Source organism: Crocodylus siamensis, chromosome 4, assembly GCF_052110815.1.
Source record: "Crocodylus siamensis isolate JL-2025a chromosome 4, ASM5211081v1, whole genome shotgun sequence".
Classification (NCBI taxonomy): domain Eukaryota; kingdom Metazoa; phylum Chordata; order Crocodylia; family Crocodylidae; genus Crocodylus; species Crocodylus siamensis.
The window spans coordinates 120,166,960-120,186,823 of NC_143398.1; positions in this window are offsets into that span (position 1 = coordinate 120,166,960).

Below are 19,864 nucleotides of genomic sequence, written 5' to 3' on the forward strand. Positions count from 1 at the left end.
TCTGCAGCTCTATAATACATAGAGGGAAAATGCCTTACTTATGGTTTCCCAAACTTAATTAAGCATATCTAACCATTTGTTAAATACACATAAGTCAGGAGAAGAAATGTGAAGAGACAGTGGTCCTGTTATGGTATAATCACTTTTCATGTTGATATTCTTTTTAATGCTTGTTCTTTCTGTTTAGCTCTTGTAATGGTCTGGGAATAAAATACTCTGTACAGACATTTTTGGACATACTCAATACAAAATTACTGGGTTATTGGGCTATGTTATTTTTTTCAGATTGTGTGATCACATCAGTTCCTTCTGGTGTTGGATTCTAGGGCCAGGTACAGAAGTTATGCTTATTGTGTAATAGGCACACAGAAAGCGCTCTACAGCCATAACTGAACAGATGGTTGGGGCACATAGAAAAGGCAGATCCTGCTCTAAGGTAACCATGGATCCTGGTTTCCTCTGATACCCCCCCCCCCCCAATTTTCAGTTGAAAAAAGTAATCCCAAATCCACGTTTTTCCCTGATTAAAGTGAAACACCACTAATATCCATCCAGCGTTATCCCTGAAGATAACCCTGGATGGATGTGGTATCAGACTTCAGCACTGTAGGTTAGAATGCCATAATAATAAACACCTGTACCACATCCCATCAGAACTCATGGTAGGTTACATTTGTCCAACATCCATTGGAGCATTGCAGCACCACGCTTTTCCTTCCCCCCCCTTGTGGGGCAGTGGTCTAGCCTAGATCGGAGCTCATCTCCTCTGCCCAAGTGCCAGGCAGGACCACCCCCAAGCTATTAGTGACCCAAAGAGGAGAAGCCTCTGTTTCCATGCCTCCCTCCTCCTTGTTCCCTCCAGCCAGCTATTAGCTGCTGTCTGGTATTATTATTCAGTGCATGTACTCCATCTGCCCTGTCTGGGAATGTCTAAAGATTGCAGCTTTTGATTAAGTGCTGGCTGTTTCCTGGACACCACATTCACACAGAGTGCTGTCCAATATGTTCTTGTTGTACAGTGTTGTTTTGAAGTGTCCATATCCAGATTTCAGTCTGTTCAGTTTCATAGATTTCATAGACACTAGGGCTGGAAGGGACCTCGGGAGATCATCAAGTCCAGCCCCCTGCCCAAAGGGCAGGAAGTCAGCTGGGGTCATAGGATCCCAGCAAGATAAGCATCCAATATACTCTTGAAGGTGTTCAATGTAGGTGCTTGAACCACCTCCGCTGGCAGACTGTTCCAGACCTTGGGGGCGCGGACAGTAAAGAAATTCTTCCTTATGTCCAGCCTGAAATGGTCTTGCAGGAGTTTGTGACCGTTCGACCTAGTCATCCCTTGGGGCGCTCTGGTGAACAAACGTTCCCCCAGATCCTGGTGGTCACCCTTGATAAACTTATAGGTGGCCATCAGATCACCCCTGAGCCTATGCTTTTCCAGGCTAAAGAGTCCCATGGCTCTCAGCCTATCATCGTAAGATCTGTTTTCCTGACCTCTGATCATGCGGGTGGCTCTCCTCTGGACTCTCTCCAGCTTCTCCACATCTTTTTTGAATTGTGGAGCCCAAAACTGGACGCAGTACTCCAGCTGCGGCCTCACCAAGGCCGAGTACAAGGGGAGAATGACATCCCGGGATTTGATCGAGAAGCATCTATGGATGCAAGCCAGCGTTTTGGTTGCTTTATTAGCCACAGCATCGCATTGCAGGCTCATGTTCATCCTGTGGTCAATGATGACCCCCAAGTCTCTTTCTTCTGTAGTGCTATCCAACGTAGCTTTTTTGAAGTCAAGATATATGACATCAATCTCTTCTCCCTTGTCCAGGTGATAGGTCACCTGGTCATAGAAGGAAATGAGATTGGTCAAACAAGACCTACCCGCAACAAACCTGTGCTGGCTGTTCCTTAGGATGTTAGCCTGGGCCAGTCCCTCAAGGATGGCCTCCTTAATAAACTTTTCTAAGATCTTCCCCAGGATAGAAGTCAGGCTAATGGGCCTGTAGTTAGCTGGATCCACTCTCCTCCCTTTCTTGAAGATCGGCACCACATTGGCCTTCTTCCAGTCTCCGGGCACTACACCAGAGCACCAGGAGTTTTCAAAGATCCGTGCCAGGGGCTGGGCTATGACGCTCGTCAGCTCCTTGAGTACCCTGGGGTGCAGATTGTCAGGGTCGGCTAACTTGAAGGTATCCAGCTTCTCAAGCTGTTCCTTCACGAGGTCAGCATTTATGGAGGGTAGGGGAACCCCATCACCCGGATCTCCCTGTCCCATAGCAGGCATGGGCATCCCATGGACTGATGAAAGACTGACGCAAAGTACCTATTTAATAGGTTGGCTTTTTCCTGGGCATCAGTTGTCAGTTGCCCCATCTGGTTTAGCAGGGGTCCAACGTTGCCCTTGCTTTTCCTCCGGCTCCCCACATATCTGAAAAAGGACTTTTTGCTGTCCTTGATGCTTGAAGCTAGTTGGAGTTCAGTTGCAGCCTTGGCTTTCCTGGTTTGGTCCCTGCAGGACCGGACCAGTGCAGAATAATCCTCCTTGGAGGTGAATCCCGTCCTCCATCCTTTTTAGGCTTTCCTTTTTAGCCGCAGGAGGTCCGCTAGGTCCCTGAAGAGCCAGGAGGGCTGCTGTGCCTTCTTGCTGCCTTTCCTCCGTGTTGGAATAGATTTAGCTTGTGCACTGAGGATCGCTTCCTTGAGAAGCAACCACTCTTCTTGAACTCCCATCTCTCTGGGGTCATGGTCCCTAAGGGCCTGACCGACAAGCCTCTTGAGCTTGTCAAAGTCGGCTTTTCTGAAGTCAAGGACTTCTGTGTGGCTGACTGACTTGCCAGCTTTATGGCAGATGGTGAAGGTGATCAGCTCATGGTTGCTGTCACCCAGCTTCCCATCGATCACTAGGTCGCCAGTTAGGTCGTCCCCCCGTAGCCAGTACCAGGTCGAGCAGCGCTTTGCCTCTCGTTGGCCCATAGACTTCTTGAGTCAGGTAGAGGTCATCCATGCACAAGAGAAAGCTTTGCGACCACTTGGATTTTGCTGAGTGATCTTCCCACAAGATGTCCGGGTAATTGAAGTCACCCATGACAACCAAGGTCCTGGAGCAAGTGGCCTCAGTCAGTTCCCGGGCGAACTCCTGGTCAAGCTCAGGACTTCGAGTGGGAGGTCTGTAGACTCCCACCGTTGTGTCCCCTGTGCCGTATTCCCCATGAATTTTTACCCAGAGGGTCTCTAGCTGTCAATGCCGGTTGCCAACATCAGCTTGCAGGGACATGTAGCTTTCCTTCACATAGAGAGCTACACCCCAGCCCCTTTTGTCAACACGATCCCTCCTGTACAGGGTATAGCCCTCTATACCTGTGGTCCAGTCATGGGTGGAGTCCCACCAGGTCTCCGTTATCCCAGTGACATCATAATTCTTTGCACTGAGCAGGAGGATGAGCTCATCCTGCTTGTTGCCCAGGCTCCTGGCATTAGTGTACAGGCAGGCAAGTGTGCCCTTGGGGACTCTTCCTTGCCCACAGATTGTGCCAGGGCTGGGACAGGGGTGGGTTCCCTTAAGTGCCTTGGTCTGCTGGCTATGTAAGGGTTGCTCAGCGGGCCAGCAGTGGCAGTAGTCCTCCCATCCCCCAGCGGACTTAGTTTGACCCATACTTCTCTGTCAAGGTCATGTCCCATGGGGGACTTGTTCGGTGCTGGTATGAAATGCTGTAGGAATGGATTTCAGACCAGATTACTCTGAACAATCCTTTCATTTCCATTCACCCCACTTCTTATCTAAATTTAACCACAGCATACAAGGTTGTGATACCAGGCGTGCTGGACTCTCCACAGGCCCCAGAAACCTGGCGTGTCATTTGATCTGATGTCCTTGAGTCCAGGGAATACATCTGTTGGCTTGCAAGTTGTGCAGTGTGTTATGAAACTACACACTGTTAAGTGTCAAGCTTTTTAGTGTGACCACTTCTGGACTATATAGGAGCACAGTAATATGCTGTGGCATGTACCATTGCAAGTGTGGTGATTCTGAGCATTTTGAAATTGGTACACCATGTAATGCTGGCTAAATTTCTTAAGGCAGCTGTTGGTGCAGAGACTTTACTACTGATTTTCTGAATGTGATGTTTATAGGTAAGGAAATGGTCTAATGTGACTCCTTGGTAAGTTGGGGTATGCTCATGGGGAAAGCTATAGTTGCCTACCCTGACATCCAGCATGCTTTTGGATCAATGATATTCCATGTGGAAGACTGATGATACTGCTTTATTGATGCTCCACATGGACCTTGTGTGCTCAAACATGCTGTTTGAGGCTCCCCCGCCCCGGCCCTGTGCCACTGCCCTGGAATGAAGCAGAGGCACCAGGGCACCCTGTTGTTAGGAGTTTATCAGTCTGTGTTACTTTTAAGCGGGGCCATAAAACCGGGTAATTGTCAATTGGCTGCCCCATTCCTCAAGGTTTTGTTGCTTTCCTGAGAGAGGCCAGCATGTTAAAATGGAATCACTTTATGCAAAACAGCACCCAAGCAGACTCCAAAAGACACTGAGAGCTTTTTTTACATTTGCAGCTAAGATGTAACCAACAGGCACAACTGTGGGTTTTTGCTGGCATGTCTGTGGCCACAGTTTGGCAGAGCACCTATTTACAAGCACCGCTGCAGGTAAGGCACAGTGGGAAATGGGAATTCTCCCAGTAAACTGCCCCTTACCCACCCTCTCCCCCCCTCTCCTCCTGAAGAACCAAAGAAGGCTTATTCCTCTGGGCCTGGATGCTTCAGTTTCCAGCTGTCCCAATTTCCACAGCAGAGAGATGGAACCCAGGCATCTGGGTTTTCCTAAATGGGAGGTGGGACAGACGCATTCTATGGCACGGTCAGTGCCAGGTTGTGAACAGCTGCACAGCTTCTGGCCTTGGGTCCAGAAGGGGACTCACCATAAGTCCCCCATTATCTTCCTTGTCTGCACACCCTGTAATTGGGCACAGGAGGCCTATTCATGGAGCCTGAGATGATCAGTTGAGGACATGTGGGTAAATTACACCAGCAATACAAAGACCAAAGGGGACCACTGATATGGGCAGTTGCAATAGATAGGTTGGCAAATGCTTTCACCCTCAGTGCCGCGGCACTTGAATGAGCCATCCAGGCTCAGGAGCACATTGCAAAGGTCCAAGAATGGGGGTGTCCAGGTGGCCACCTGCTGTCTGAAGGAAGCCACCTTCACTGCTACGGAGCTGAGAGAGTCACAGTGCCAGCATAAGGAGTTTATGTGCAGGGTCAAAGATCACTTGGGATCCAGCCATGATGCCCTTGAGCGGCATCAGCACTGTATCCCATGAGGAGAATATTGTCCTCCTGGGCAGGACTGGTGGGGCAGGCTGCCACGCATTCACACCCAGCCTGGAGAGCCCCACTCTAGGGTCTTCTCCCTAAGGCAATATGCTGAAGAGTCCCATGAAGAGGGGTGTTTGTGCCCAAAAACTTGCAAAGAACAATTTTTCCAGCTATTTAGTTGGTCTAATAAAAGATATCACATTTACCCAAAGAACCTTGTCTGCCTATGTCCTTAGACCAACACAGCTATAACTAACACCCCCGAAATGTTTTTTTCAAAAAGTGATTATCACCAAAGTCCTAGCTGTGATTAGGGGTGGGGTATAACATGGCTAAGGCTCTAACCATTTTAAAGGTGCTCCCTCTCCCAACACATGCACACAAACAGGAACTCCTGTTCTAGTTGTGCCTTAGGCATGATTAACTCAACAGACACCACAACATATCTCACAGGCACCCTCTCCATCATACAGGTGCTTACAGGCCCCTCTTCACACTTGATTAAAAGACCACCAAACAAACTGCAGAACAGGAGGTGTACAAATAAATGTAAGATGAGAAAGGGAGAGAGAGACACTTTATTTGACTTTTAAAAACTTTTAAAATAAAAATATTAACAACAAGAAGTGAAAATGCAAGTGTGTAGCCCTCCCAGGAGCCCAGCCTGATACGCCTGTCAGTAATGAAAACACGTGTACCACCAAAGATTGAAATGCCCTCATCACAACAATCTTCATGGAGTTCCACATTTAGGCTAGTGGTCCGTTTTCTACCTTGCAAAGTTCCCTGTCAATGGCCCAACATGAGACACACTGGTCCACTTTTTGTTGCAAGGTGTAGTGTCCAAGTTCAATTCTGATGCATACCCAGACCAAGAAGCAGAAAGAGCATAGTTGGAGCCAGCACCAGGGAACCAGTTTTTGCAGCTTTTCAGGGTCCTTATCTTGGCTTGGCCCAGAAAGAAATTAGTGAGGCATATTACACTCCCTTCAGCTGCTCCATATGGGATAGAGAAAAAGTACACAGTCTTGGAGAAGTCCATTATGCCAAAGAGGGTGCTGAAGGCAACAAAGAATGGCTACAGCTGGGGGGCAGTTTAGGAAGGCATGGAAGGAAGCCTCCTCCACCTCGTCCTTGTAGAATGGGCATCTAAATAGCAGACAAAAGTGCCCGTGGCCAAGGCCCCATGAAGTAGCCACCACTGAAGGTTGCAAGTATTCTTGGTGATTGGGTAGCTTATACAACATGCACCAAACTGGGCGTGCTTTCTCTGGAGTTGCTGCCACTAGGCACTGCCTCCAGGCTGCAAAAACATAAGCATGACACATTTTGATTGTCCATGTGTACAGCGTTATCCTAGGTTGGATCTAGAAGCAGATTCCACCAGTGTTCTCACTGGGCACAGGGAAGACTGCCACTCTTTATTGCTGTCTACGGCCAGAAAAATAGACTGACATGGGGACAGTTTATCTAGTGAGATGCCGTCAGGGAGGGCTCATCATGGGCATAGTTCTCCAGGACAACAAGTGTATCTGTGGGAAGGGCTGCTTTCATTTCAGCTAGGAGGTGCAAAAGAGGAAAGAGAAAGATTGTCTTCTTGTGTATGTCCAGCTGTGCTTAGCACTGCTTGTAGAACATGAAACTTTCAATGAAAGATCTGTATTTTGGCACTTTTACTCAGTAACTGAGAGAGAGAATAAACAAGTTTAACATTTTTTCTTTTTGAACTTGTGTTATCTTGACTGATGTTACTGATGACTTTGAGTTTACTAGCCCACATTCTGTTAGATGTTGTGACAGAACACCAAATAGTACTGTGGTATTTTTCAGTTATATGTATCCATTGGTATATGCACTTGTAGCAGAGAGCTTCACATATGTAATATTCTTCCTTGACTGAGAAAAAATAAGACCTAATGTCCTGAGGGCAGAGCTAGGAGTGCTCAGGACCTCTGAAAACTGGGCTTCAAAAATGAAATCTCTTAGATTGCCTATGTTCTATGTTCATCACTTTTCAAATGTGATCTGAGTGTCTACCCAGTATCCCTAGCAAGATGATAAAGGCTTCTCTAGCTTAGCCCAGCCCTCCAATCCTGCTTGTACCACACCAGATCTGGAAATGCAGCTCTGAGCACACCTTCTCCTTCCCTCTTACTATGGTTGCTCTCAAACTTGCATTATTTTCACTACTGCATTTCTGGGTTTGGTGTTTAAGGACAGGGCATGCTTGAGAAGGGGTCACTTAATGCACATGGTGGATATGGGGTAGCTATACCCAATAGACACCTGGAAACCTAAAGTCTCACTGAAAGCCAATTTTGAACTTCCGTCTGTGTATATTATCTACTACCCACAAGATCCCCAATACCTCCCCTTGAGGATGAATGAATTTGCACATGGACACAACATTTTTCAAGAGCCTTTAGAACCAAAGAGTGCCTGTAGGTGTGTGGAGAGGCTGCTTCAATTACAGCGTTTTGGACCTGACTTGATTAATCAAGTCTGCTGGAATGTGCTAATTCGCACACTCCAGCAGCCTCTATGTCTCATGTATCAGTGTCCCTGGAGTACTTTAATTAAAGCGGCTCTCAGAGCTGCTCTAATTAAAGTGCCCCCTCCTCACCCCTTCAAAGCGCATTAAAATTGCCCAAAGTTGCCACAGTGTTGTAAGTGGGATATGAAAGAACACTGAGTTGCTGGGGTTGATGGACTATGGAAGCAGGTTACTTTGATTGCGTTAGAAGTGATATAAGCCTCCAGTATGCTTCACAACTCACTGGAGACTGCAGGTACGACTGACTATAGGTATTTCTGGAAGACTGAACTCCTTCCAGCAGTACCTGTAGTCAGTATTAATGGCTAAAGGACAGTGGTACACAGGTCCGCCTCCATTGGACCAAATATCTTTTGTGGTATCCAATTTAATTCAAGTTACTTTGGCATAAGGCTTTGTTCTGTTTTAACATTTACTTAAAATGCCAATGCCATACCAAGGTCATGTTTTTCTATTATTTATACTGTCAGTGTAAAAATGGTACATATCAAATTTTGTTGCATTTGCCTGTGTATATACCTGGTTGGTTGCATGACTCATGAATAATATGTTTGGAGGGTTTTGTATACAGTGGAAGTAGGGCCAACATACCTCAAACAAAAATGACAAAATTACTTGATATATTTCCTGTAATAAAATCACATGATCCTTTAAAAAAAACATTGTTTTTTAGGGATGTTGTTTTAGGCCATAAAAAATTATGCTTGTTTTTCTGTTCACTGATAAAGGCAGAATGTTTCGTCTATGCATATCCAGTTTTTGTTAGCTGCTGAAAGATGTGAAACTGATTTGAAGTTCTTGGAATTTCAGCTCAAGAACAGACATAATTTATAACATTTTGGATGGGAAGTTTCTGAGAAAAGAACTTGGGATTTTTCTAATTTTTTTCATGTTTAAAATCAATTTGACAGTAATTATTGTGCTCTTAATGATTATGGGGTTTTTTGCCTGAAAGTACCACTCAGTTTTAACAGTAGTAATATTAGTTATTATTTGTGTTTGTTACATTTATTGTACTACCATATAGATGACACTTGAGAACAGATTCTCATTATGTCAGAATAATCATCAATCCTTGATCCAAAGAATTTACAAGACCATCAAGGAGTAGAGAAATGGAGTATAACATATGAAGACAGGGTAGATATGCACCTTATAGATAGGCTTGGCAGAATTTGATTTTATTTTTTAATAATTTCAACAGATAATATTGATGTTTATTTTTAAGCATTTATTTTGATTTTTATTGATGTAAATGTACAGGATTGTACAGTTTAACCACCCACTGCAATAAACATAACTACTCTGGGACTGCCACCAGCTGAATGGCAGAGCTGCCATCAGTCCTGGCTCTGCTTGCCTGTTGCTCCCTCACCTGCTTTGTCACTTCCTTTTCCTTTGTTCCCAGTCCCCTGGGATTTCTGAGAGTTGCAGTCTAAACTACAGTCAGCACAGTTCTGTAGGGCTGCTCCCACTGTCATTGCACACTCCATCAGCCATCGTTTTTCTTACTTCCTCTTTTTATTAATTTTGATTATTAACAATAGAATTATTTTTCATCAGTGTGAGAAGTGAAATGAAGGCTTATCAATATTTACTGAATATTTACTTAAATAGAATCCTTGCAAGCCTACTTATAGACTAAGTAAATAAGATACATATAGAGCATAAACTTTTATAAACTCAAGCTCCCTTCAGATGCTGTGAAAGGACAAGCATGGAGCAGTGTGTAAGATGGAATAGCATATGCACAAAGTAAAGGTTGTGCTACATTGTGTGTGTGTTTAAGCCCTTTGGGCAGGCCGAATGCAGGAGGAGTTGATCAGTTAAATGGAAAAACAAGAAATGGAAGAGAGGATAATGAAGAGAAGCAGGTGAAGGGAAGAAGGACAGATGCAGTTAGATGAAGAGGCTGGAGCAAGCAGCAAACCAACATGGAACATTTATATTGAAAACTGTAGGGCAAGGGACAGAAGCTACACATAAACCAGTTTAAATGACTGGAAACTGATTTAAACCTGTAACAGAACAGCAGTTCAGTGCATAGAAACAGCTTTCAAAAAGGCCAAAACCAGTTTAAGTTAAGCTTAGTTTAAATGATTTAGGTTATATTGGTTTATGGAACTTCCGACCAGATCTCCTCTCAATTCAAGTTAACTCAATCCGCCCCCAGCATCCCAGGATACTTTGCAGCCCTGGGCTGTGTTGGCTGCTGCAGCAAAGGAGGGCTGGCCCTGCCCTGAGCTGCCATGGTGTTGAGGCAGTAAAGCCTCTGCTCCCCTTTCTGTCTGTCAGTCTAGTGCAATGAGTAGCAGAGAAACAGACCCCCCAGGCCCCCTCTAGCCCTGGTAAGTACAGCAAGGGGAGGAAAAGACTTGCTGGAGGAGGCTTTTTGCTTCCCAGCCTGCACCCCAGTGAGCCAGGCTGGGATCAGCTCAGGTCTGCCCCCTCCCCAGTGTCTGCCTTTGGTGGGGAGGAATGGCCCCACAGCTGGTGTCTGCCCAGCATGGGTGTAAGCACCCACTGGGGGTGGGGCTTTTTACCCCACCACAGCTGAAGCCAGGCTTGGATTATTCCAGCCCCACCCCCTTCTCAGTTGTCTACCTCCAAGAGGTAGGGGGGAAAGGGTGGTGGGAATGCACCCCCCCACCAGACCTACAGCTGGGGTCTTCCTAGTACAAGGGAGAAAAACACCCACCAGGTGGCTTTTCATCCCCCCGCCCCCATCCCCTGCAGCTCGGAGCCAGGATGGGATTACCCCAGTCCCGCCCCTTCCCTAGCTGCCCACCTCAAAGAGGCAGAGGGTGAAGGAATGAACTCCCTGGCTCCCAGACAGGGTCTGCCCAGCATGGGTGGGGGAAGGACCCACCTCTGAGCAGAGGCTGGGGAAGGGGCAGGGCTGAGGTAATCTCAGCCTGGCTCCAAGCTGCAGTGGGGGTGAAAAGGCTCCCAGCTGCAAGCTGGGGGAATCTCAACCCAGCTCTGAGCTTTGGGGTGGTGGGTAAAAAGACTCCCAATGAGATTGTTCCCAGTGCCAGGCAGACCCTCCAATGTGGCTGGGGGGGGAGGGGGGGTGGTGGGGGGGAGGCTGGATCCAGGCCAAGGGTGTGTTTTCCCCCTTCCCATCCTGGGAAGGGGTGGGGCTGGGGCAATTCCAGCCCACCTCTGGGCTGGGGGGGAGAGGCAAAAAGCCCCACCAGTGGGGGCTTCCCTTCACTGTGCAGCCCCTGCCTGGGGGAGGCAGTGCTGGCCTGTGGCTGTGTTCTCCCCACCTCAAAGGTGGGGGCTGGGGAGAGCTTGGCTGCTGAACATATGCCCCCACCTCATATCAGCAGTGAAGGGTAGAGCCAGCAGACAATTGGGTCTGGGCTATCGCTGAGCTGGGTTCTGCAGCCTTAGGGGTGCCCACAGGCTCCTGGCCTGGGCCAGTGTAGGCTTCTGCCTGTCTTGGCCACCCAAACATTGAACATCAGTTCAGTTTGTTATCAGTTCAATCTAGTTTAGAAAAACCTTTTCAGCTTAGAAACACCTGTGAAGATTGAATTGATTTTGCCTTGGGGTTTTTGAACCTCTGTACTTAGCTGGGAAAACTAGTTGCTGACATCATCAATGTCTGACAATCCCTGCTTATGTTGCTCTTCCAGCCTATTAGCTGTTTTGTCAGTAAACATTTCTTTCTTCTAAACAAAAGCCTGATTCAATTGATTAAAAAGGTTCCAATAAAGCCTTGCTGTCTGTAGCTAGCGTAGGGAATGTAGCTAGGGATATGAGTGTGGCTGGGTCATGCCTATCTCTCCCCAGTATGCCTGCAAGTCCCTTCACTGTTGATACAACCCCATAGGACTATGGGCACCAGTACAAATTAGAGAAGTCTTTGGGTTGCTTTAACTTATGCTGGAGGACTGGCCAAGCATACTTCAAGCTCAGGATCAGGGGAGCACAAAAGTGGCATAAAGCCACTTCTCTTACCCCATATATTGCTGCAAATTAGTACACACACTTGGAAATGGAGGCCCAGATTCTTTGCTAAGCTTCAGAAAAAGACTTAGAATGAAGCAGTGTTCATCTGAATATTTATGGGGATTATCCTACCTTTCCGATCATCCAAATTTCCAAGTAAAGCCATGTTGGTTTCTATTCCTGCCTCACAAAAACTATTGGCCAGTGAGAAATGAAAAGTTACGTGCTTCAACATTGGTAACATTTAATTTAATAGGCAATTAAGCTTTTACAAAGTGCATGAATATCCGGGAGAACTTATTTTAACATTCTCATGTTACTGATTTTTGGAGTGCTGCAAAGACTTAGTTGAGTGGAAGTTTTTATCTGGCATCTCACATTGCTGCTTGTTAATAAACTTGAGCTGGTGCCATTTTCTAGCCAAGCTGATAACTTGGAGAGCCACTACTTCTATGTTGCTGTTCAATTAATGATTCATGGATGACTTATGTTTCATTCTAGATAAACACCTTGAGGCCATTTCATTTATTTCCATGTACACAGGAGCTGTCTTTGCCACAGCTGCTATTTGTCATTATAATTTGGTTTCACACAAAATCACTTTGGAAAAGCCATTTAATAAGTTGTTTTTTGTGCCGTAGTTCTGGTCTGTCAAAATAGTGTTTTCAGATTTTAAAATTAAGAAATACTGAGTAAACCATAAAGGCCTTCATTGATTCATTACCAAGCAGATTTTGACAGAATAAGATAATTCACAGGACTTCGTATCCCTTGCTAGCCAAACATTTCTCTTCTGGAAGGAGGACCGTGTCCTGGGGATTGAATCTAACATTCAGATGAGTAAAGAGCCTCCTCTGCTCAAAGGATTTAGGGAGCTTTGGAATGGGTCACCTTCAAAAGCTCATGCCTCTCCAACACAGTCTCTACGGCTTCATCCTGTCCTGCCTTTTTGCCTCATTTTGAGGAACAAATATTTTTTATTTGTTGAATGCTAACTGGACACCATGTAATGGAAAGCACTACATTTAGTGCCTAAAGTTGAATAGTGCCTATCTTTTAAAATATGCTTTAAAATAAACAAAACAGTACATATGTAAAGAACAATATGCCCCCTGCCTCACTTGCACAGACACCACTGAATTCTAGGGGTGTACGAAGTGGACCATATTTGATTCAGATTTAGCCCAAATCGAGGACAGCGATTTGATTAATTGATTTGGATCACTGTTCCCGATTCAATTTGGCTGAATCCAAATCTGAAGATTCGATGCCGATTTAGAGCATCAGTGATCTGGCCATAGACACAGCTTTAAATGTTTTTTTCTACATACCTCAAGATAACAGGTGGCTCGTGAATACTGCAGTACTGGGGCGGATGGAGCATCCCACAGGAGTGTGGGGCAGGTGCCCTCTGTGCACTCCCCAGCAGACCTGGAAGTGGACTGGATGTACTTCTGGTCCACTTCCAGGTCTGCTGCTGTGTGCACTGGGGAGGCCCCCGCACTCCTGTGAGATCTTCTATGCACCCCAGCATGACAGTGTTCATGAGCCACCTGCTATCTTGAGGTATGTAGAAAAAACATTTAAGCTGTGTCGATGGCCAAATCGCCAAATCTTTCTGAATCAATCTGGAGGGTTCCAATTTGATTCAGAGAGATTAAAGGGTCTCCTGATTTGATTCGGATTTGGAGATTCAGCTGCCAAATCGAATTGAGGACCGAAGCTTCTTGTGGCCCTACTGAAGTCATCTTTGCTTAGATTTTTATTTCCACCTTATTGTCAAATGTTTTCTATTACAAGATGCCCTAAATCTTTTTTGGGAAGGGTAAACAACAACAACAACAACAGCCACAACCATAATAATAATAACCCTCTAACTTGTACTTGAGTAAAAGATCAACTTGGTGTTTACTCACTTCCTATTAAAGGCATAGTTAGAACCAGGGGACTTAGGATCAGGTCTTCAGTTCTGTGTTCCAGCTTCTTTGACCAATTTGAAAAATAGTCTTTTCTAAGTGGCTCTTCTTGTCTGTACTTCAGTTTGTTAATTAGGCATACAATACTAGGTCTATACTGTGGTAGTACCTTGAAGCTTCTGTTTTGTTGTGCCAAGCACTGTACAAACATACAAAAGGGCGGTGGTTTCTGACCCAAGTATCTGCTGTCTGCATATTACATCCCATGGTGTTGTGAAAATGAACACATTTGTAGAAATGTTTTGAGATGATCAGATGAAACACCTTGGATAAATTCAAAGTTTAATCAGTGGTCAATATTTAACATGGATTTATGATCAAGATACTGTCACTGTAAACAATATTTAACTTGGTAGACGGTGAGAGCTGAGCTGCCCACTTCCACCATACACTACTGCTTTTTTCCTTCTGGGCTCTGCCTTAAAAATTTGAGAATTCGGTCTTCGATTTGTTGGAGCTTAGTCATAGTACTTGCAAATGAGGCCACGTTGTTGATAGACCAGTGCTAATTTGAGTATTTAAAAAAGAGGCAGTAAAGAATCACTTAATTTCAACAGCTGCTTTTACAAGCATGTCTTGGCAAGAGGTAGTCACGTATTCAACTATCAGCAGGATATTAACGTATTTGTAACATTAAGAGTTTCCTCTTTAGCCTTCTAGTCTAGAGGAAATGCTTATTTGAACCTGTGGTGTTCTGAGGCACTGGGGCAGAACCCTCCTCTAGTGTAAAGTGGCATAGATCCATTGAGTTCTGTGAAATTGTTCTGGTTGACACCAGCTGAACATCTGACGCAGGGAACCAGACATTGTTTAACCAACTGACAAAATTTGGACCCTATGGTGTCTCAGACGAAGTAGTCTCAGATCTGATGAGGACCACCTTGCAGAGTGGATTGTTTGTTTAACATCACAAAGAACCACAATACTATTTCCTTAGTCTTTTAAGGTGCACTGTATTGACAGAGCTGTAGTTTGTGTCCTGTAGCACCTATTTGACAGCTGAACTTTGAGGAAATGGGTATCAGGAGGCAGTAGTGCCTATGCAATTATTCAGGCAGTTAATGTGATGGCACATTCAAATATGGAAGAATCCCATGGAAAAAAATGCTCTTTTTAGATGAAAATCACTTCATTAGTCTTCAGAATTACTTCATTAAAATTTTCTTTTAAAAAATGAGCATGTTCCAGTAGGAGGTTTTGTTTTAATATTCAGATACTGACCTCTGATTGGTTTCGATTGGACAAAACTTGCAAGATATAGTTTCTGTTCTCTGATCAGATATATGTAACTCTTAGAATGGACGCAGCAGATATGTGCATTGATTTAATTAAACATTCAAATTTCATTAATATTCTCTCATATATGAAGAAACCCTTTATTGTGTGATTATTCTTGCTAACATTTATGCTCACTATGTTGGAAGAAGTGAAAAGAAAATAGGCCCAAACACAACAAAAGTCAATTTAGCATTGTTTCTGCTTCACTGCAAGGTGTTGAGTGCTGTGGTACCCAGCTCTTCCCTAATATCTAACTACATTTAAAGGAGACAGTTTTTTTGTACCCTCCTCCTGCTGTTGCTGCTGCAGGTCTTTATCTGCAAGCTGCTCCCCTATCCAGCTCCCAGGCTACCTAGCTTTCTCTCCTAACTATTGCTTCCTGCTTTTTCCACCAGCTGGCTCTGTACTGACTGGATCTTGTTTTTGCCTTTTGTTTCCTATGGATAGAGTCTATACTAGCAGAATGTTGAACAACATGACACTGTGTTCTACCCTGACTAGATAATTCCCACAGAGTAGATGGAAAGACTGTATCTCTTAATATCTTACCAGGCTCATTATATTACTTGAGTACATATATATGGAAATGCTATGGAATATTTGTCTGCCTACCCCATCCTAGAAATATAAAAAAGATGCTAAATGTCTATTATTATAAGATTTTTCCTCCTCTTTTGATCATAGTTCCCCTTGAAATTACCCTTTCATTATCTATGATTCCTTATCTGTCCTTTCATGAAAGAAATTCAGCCTGTCTTTCTAATCTTGAATCAACCAGTTCTACATCAACATGAAGCATCAACAGAAGGACAGTTGCTCCCAGCACGTAACAAGACTCCCATTCCACATCTGTGTTACTTTTCTTTAGCTGTGTTTCAGCACAGTGGAACTTTGAAGCTCCAAACTAGACTGTCCATACTGCTAATTGTGGCTGCCCTTCTATTGCTTTCACAGAAGATGCAAGGAATAGAACCCAAGAGTTTGAGAACAGTGTGAAGGGCAAGAGAGCAGACTCTTCAGAACTAACATGAACCCCAAATTTCTACTTTTGGGAGATATTAAATCCTTCCCGTATGTGACACAACCATACAGGGAGGTTTAAAGGTACCCAGGAATAAAGGGTATTATATAACCTCAAGAGACTCTGCTAGGCTTTATTGAAAATTAACACTATCACAATAGGGACCTCAGAAATTCCTGAATGAATCTTCCTTATTGCTTCAAATCTGTTTAGATTTTCATTCACCATCTGTTGTTGCTACCAACGCCTTTCATTATCTTGTCATGTTTATTTAAGCAATCCAACATATTGTTCGGGAGCAGGGTGGGGGAGGTGGGCCTTAAGGCCCAATAATGTCATAATTAATTATAAAGAAAAAGTATGTTCTTGTGAAGGTCATTGTAAGTGTGATCAGAGCAGGAAAATGTTCACTGATAAATGCCCATAGTAGTTATAAATAGAACCTTTTTCCTCATTACTGCCAGCTAGATTTAGGATCACAGCATCTATGGCCCACTTCAGTGCAAACAGATCTTGTGCCACACATTAGGGGGAAAAAAGAAAGCTTCTTCAGATCTCGTGCTAAAGACCAGATGATGAACTCATTAAAGTAACTCAGTCTGCTGCTGACGTGGTAAAGTATCACTTATGCTGGCCTCAGATTTTTCTATTGTTTCTTCATAGATAGGAAGTTGCTTCTACCTTTCTTCCTTCCACTTTTATTTATTTATTTATTGTTTCAGATTCAGCGCATTTAGCCCTAGGTCAAAGACTTGGCCTTACAGTTTTTGATCAGACAGAATTCTCTTACTGTAAACTAGACCCCAACACATTCAGATTTATGAAATCAGATTGAAGTGTATTCCCTCTTACAAGCTTGCTGTGCAACACAATATTTCATTTTTCATAACTCTCTAACACTGAAATGGTCAACAGCATTATGGTCAACAGAGGGAGCATCCACATGTGTGCTTTACTGTGCACTAGACTAATTTATTGCACAGTAGAGTGTCACCACCTATACATGCACCACAATTAGGGCACAGTAGTTTAATTTATGTTGGCGTAGGATAGTCTCATTAGACACAGGTACTTTCTGATGGTGGAGCATGGCAGGGTGTTGCCTGAACCACTGGTCATTTCCCCAGTTCAGGTCAACGTTCCTCTGTCCTTCAGTTTCTTGCCTGCCACAACTTTGTTGGTAGTATTATGAACAGAAAGAAAAGCAGGCCCATAATAGATATTTTCTAGCTTGTTTTTGGGATCAGTCCTTTTCCAGGGGTCCTTTTTCCCCTACACTCTACTCCAACATGCACCTGAGATGTCTTGTCAATTATTGACCTTGCAACTTCTGCTTTCAACTTCCTTGTCACCTTTGGCTTGGGAATTCTTCTTAATTTATATTAGTCACATATTGTTCAAACACAAGTAGAAACTCAAACAAAACTGAACTTAACAGTCTGATCCCCTCTAGGGACCTCCTTGGTGACTACCATGTCACAATTCAGTTTCAGTCTTTGCTAGACTTTCCTCAGAGTCCGGGCCTCACTTGTGACAAGGCTTCAAAGTCACCCTCAGAGGCACTGTTCTTCTTAATCAGCTATTACCCTCGGTACTTAACCAGGCTAAAGGACTCACAGATTCCTCAAATTAAGTTCATGCCTTGTGCCAGTAACAGTCTTTCAGGATCCTCAGTACATCTACTTGTGCTCCACTCCAAATGCTCAGTTAATTCAGGCTTCTGCCCCCTAAGTCAAACTTAAATCCTTCCCTTGAGTTTTTTCAGATGCAGTCTATACATTGCTTGAGGTACCTCCAAGCCATGCCCCCTGTAGTCTGTATTTAATTCCAGCAATTTACCCTCTGGGCTTCATTTGGTTTCAATTAGGAGCCTATTAGCATCAGGTGGTATACAGACTCCCACCTGTCTTCAGCACTGGGCTTATTTCTTTCCAATTTGTTCTCCTTCCCCAGGACCTTGAGCAGGAGTCAGGCAGTTGTGCTACTTCTGCAGCCCGAGTCACATTCTTGCCATTATATGTCCCTCCAGCAGAGCTGCAAATACAAGTGGTGTCCTTCCACTCACACTGCAGCCAAGATTCACTGCAGGAAACAACAGCAGCTCTTCTGCACTTCTGCACAAGCCCCAGGTAGGTTCCCAAGATTTCCCCTTTCCCAGGGATAGTCCGTGTTCACTAATAGAGGGTCAGCACTCCTCAACCTCCTTTTACCACAGGATTGTTTTGCCTAGCCCTCTACAGAGTGCTCCTGTATGGCGACCTTGTCAGCATTCTTCTCCTCACTGTCCCAGTAAGCACAAGTCCTCACTCCACACTTCTGTGTGGACCAGGTGATTCTCCCTGGTCTGCCCCTTTCCAGGGGTTTGCCCTAGCCCAAGGCTTTCAGCAGTGTCCCTTTCTGGGATGACCAGAACTCTGGGGGTCTTCTGAATATTTGTTTTTTCCCAGCTACGTTGGGAGGAAACCTCTTTAACCCTTTCCTATCCAGGTCAGGCTTGCCTGGGGAGGCGAGCATAGTGGAACCGGGACTTGGCTTCTTAGAGTAAATGCTGTGCTTAAACACACATGTAGACAGGATTATTTTACTCTGGCTCAAAGTGCAGTGGAGTGTATTCAGCTGCATTAATTGCATGTGTAGTTGATACCAGTTAATAGTAATGGCCAAGTCTTTGCTCTGCTACCAGCCTTATAGCTGCAAATTCCAGGTCAGTATGTGTTTCCCTTAACCTACCAGTCTGGAGTTGTATTAGCAGTCCTCCATCTCTGTGTGCCTAAGGAGCAGATTATAAGTGTATTATAGTCATACCTTCTATGGGCTGGGATCCCAAGTGGTATATAACAAAATGATTATCTATGCCTCAGAGAACTTTAAATGTGTATATATAAAGAGAATGGACAGGTTGTAGATGCAGTGAACAGATCAGGATCATGAAATAATCTGTTACCAAGAGTCACAGTGTAACAAATTTCTGGCTCTTATGTAGGGTTTTGCAGTTATCACAGTAATTCTAAGGATAATTTTGAAGGAAGTCAGCAGAAAATTTCTAGTCTGAGACGTAATTGTGTAAAAGCACAACTGTGGAGATCTGTTTGTTTTGGTGGCTTTTGTACTGAAAGTACTTGGTGTACCAGTTTTAAAAAATCCTGTCAGGACTACAGATTCATCCAGGGACCTGATAATGACAATTCAGTTGTGCACTTCTGTTGGTCATTACCAACTATGAAAATTCTGTGGGCCAGATTCTGCTCTCAGGGACACTTGTGCAGCCTCATTGCCTGACAAGGGTCAGCATAACTGTTTGGTCCTCAGTGAAAACTGCTGCCTGGAATTCAGCTCACTTTTACTTGGCTGAGTTGGCCTTTGTAATGCTATAAAAAAAAAAAAAAGTAGGGCTATTTTCTTAAAAAATGTCCCCACTTAACCCAGATTCCTTCTGGAGTAGATTGGTTAGTTAAGTAAATTGTGGACATTTCAGGTTAGCTCCCTAAATTGGGAATAATCAGGTGCAATTAAGCCTCAACAGCTTCATGCCTTACAGAGAGAAGATTGTTTTCTAACAGTACCACTTATTGACTTGGAGTGCAATAAACTATCAGGATTACGGTAGGCTTGTCGCTTTTATAAGTGATTCTGGGGTTTAATATTTTTGGTCTTTGCAAGATTTCACCCAACAAATGGAAGTTTAACCAGAGATAAGTGTTTGGGGGTATTCCCTGGATTTTATAAGACTCATAGGAAGTCTTATGGTT